Below are 2,657 nucleotides of genomic sequence, written 5' to 3'. Positions count from 1 at the left end.
GTCAGGGATGGCTTCCCTGGGCTCGAGCTAGAGAATGGGAGTGCCTACCATGCTCTTTCCACTGCTGCTTCTACTTTTATATTTCATGCTAAATCCATTGCATCTCCAGGTAAGGTTAAATCCTTCTCCCGTAATCTGGATTTTCAGGTTCCCCAGTGGGGATGTGTTTAGAGGCAGGTATTCCCCTTTCACACTTTGTGAACTCTGTTTTTTGCCTATCTTGCAGCATTTGCAGTGGCCTGCTGCTTTTTTCCAAAGGATCTGTTATTTCTTTCAGTCTTCCTGATATGCTCCTGCTGCGGTTTCTGGAGTAAAAGTCCATGGTGTGAGTCTCCACACGCTGTTCTTTCTGTCCCAGTGGAAGCTACACATCAGCCTTGTCTCCTGATATCTTCCCTCTAGTAAACCAATAAAAGTATTTTTAAATGAAAAGGTCAGTAAATTCTTATAGGTTGTTAGTGATCATATTTTATAATTGATGATGTAAAGAAATGTTCATGATACATGTACTATAAAAAAGAATGTTAAGCATGATGATTGGATTTTCATGTGTGAGATGTGCCTCCTTCAAACTCTGTTACCATGTCTGCACATTACCTGTCTGACATGAATTAAAAAAAAAACAACCTCAAAGAGTACAAAATAGTATTTAGCATATAATCTCAATTTTCAAAAAAAAAGGGCCTTTATTTATTTCCATATTTTGCCTGTTGGAGGGTCAGGGCTGGAAGGAGAGAGAGCATCAGGAAAAAGAGCTAATGGATGCTGGGTTTGGTACCTAGGTGACGGGATGATCTGTGCAGCAAGCCACCATGGCACACATTAACCTAAGTACCAAACTGCACATCCTGCCCATGTACTCCTGAAGTTAAAATAAAATTTGGAAGAAAAAAGGAACAATAAAAAAAGGCCTGGAAAGATTTCTTCACCCCTAGATTTAAAAATTTTTGGAAGAATTTGAAGTTTTTAGAACTTTAATATTTTTGGAATTAATTCTAAAATTAATTCTCAAAATCACCTGTAGGAATTACAGGTGATTTTTATTCTGTATATTTTTCTGTGTTTTCTGCTTTTTCCTACTGAAACTTATTGACTGTTATCAGAAAAAGTAAAGTTATTTAAGAAGAAAAAAATCAGTTATTGGTACAGTATTCAAATACATGTTTATTTCAGATCTTTTATATTGTTGCCTCAGCTTCCTTAAGCCTTTGCAGATCTCAGTTTTAAAAAAATAAGGTACATGTTATTCTAATATAAAACATCTTTGTGCTCAATGATCAGCTACATGGAGAGGATATACCAGCTCAAAAATATGAATGCTTATGAATCACAGGATACCAAGGTTTGTAACACTGATCCAACTAGCAGGAGAATTAGTCAGGGTCATTGAACAAAGATAATTTGTTCAAATATATTCAGTAAACTGCTCACTGGGATATGAACAACAATCCCTTATCTTTGGGAAGTGTATGGCCTATTTATTAGTGCAGGTTTTTTGAGAAAAAGATACAGGTAACAAGCTGTGAAAGTCTTCAGCTGTTTCAGTCTTTGCAGTGCTTAAACATTTAAAAAGAAAACCCTAATTTATGCAGTTTTATTGACATTGTAATTTTTGCATATTTAATAAACGCTAGGTACTTTAACTGAAAAGTGGAATTTTTCATGGAATGCTACCCTTTTTATTACTGCACACATCTGAGATTTAATTTGGCATAGGATGCATCAACCTTGGCTCTTGGAGACAAGGTTAGAATCCATAGTGCATGAAAACGAGCTCTTCTAAACGTTTTTTTTTTCATTTCCTACATATTCTGTGTCTGCTTTGGGGAGAACACAAAGAATGAGAACAGTCCTTTTTCTTAACTTGACAGAAAATTTTTAGAGTAGATGCAAATATTTTCCTTTTTAGAATGGAAAGGACTGCTTTTCTCCACATCACCGTGCACTTTAGAATGCCAACAAGGTAGCACTTGTCATACTATAAAGCAAAACAGCCCTTGTGGAAGTCTTACATGTTTTGAATAAAGCTGTTATTGTTTAATGTATAGTCTTCTGATTTTTTATGTTTTTCTACCAAAATTCAGATGTGCCTTATTATCATCAGAAAGATATTCTATGGCTTGGTATCAAAAATTTTAATGATATTTTGAAAATTTTCTGATTTGTTTCAAAGTATCCTTTTTGGTTGAATTTAAGATATTAAAAAATCCAATTCTCTAACTGATATTCATATTATTACTCCATTTCTTTCTTGGGAAGAAAGATAGATTACCCACACTTACGGTGTATGTCTGTGTGTACCTATTTACAAGATACTCATTAATAAAGTTAGCTTTCTTCGAAAAGCTTGCACTATGATTCATCTGAAAAGTAAGGCTTGAATGAAGCTAAAGAGGTTTAATAAAATCTCATAGTGAGGACTCTTCATTGCATGTAATATGATCTGACTTAAAGGGAAAAAAAGAGTTTGCTGACTCAGAAAATTCTAGGCATAGGTCAGTCTTCTGGCAGAGCTGTATTTTAAAACTAAAACGAAGTCCTCAAAGTTTAGTTTATCTTTACCTCTCAGCTTTTTTTTCGCCTTCCTTCTGCATCAGCTTCATTTCAGGCAGATCAACCAGCCACTTTCCTCCACTACCACTTTCCCTACTTTTAAA

At 34.9% G+C, this 2,657-nt stretch overlaps 1 non-coding gene across 1 annotated transcript; it reads left to right on the top strand.

The window, feature by feature from the left end:
- Positions 1-500: 500 nt before the first annotated feature.
- LOC129013466 (small nucleolar RNA U13) lies at positions 501-607 on the top strand. The gene has a single exon (XR_008493938.2). It is a non-coding gene; the product is annotated as a small nucleolar RNA U13 (small nucleolar RNA).
- The last annotated feature ends 2,050 nt before the right edge of the window (positions 608-2,657 follow it).

The sequence above is a fragment of the Pongo pygmaeus genome, chromosome 15 (assembly GCF_028885625.2).
Source record: "Pongo pygmaeus isolate AG05252 chromosome 15, NHGRI_mPonPyg2-v2.0_pri, whole genome shotgun sequence".
In the NCBI taxonomy this organism is placed as follows: Eukaryota; Metazoa; Chordata; class Mammalia; order Primates; family Hominidae; genus Pongo; species Pongo pygmaeus.
This window is presented reverse-complemented; position numbering and strand designations above follow the sequence as displayed.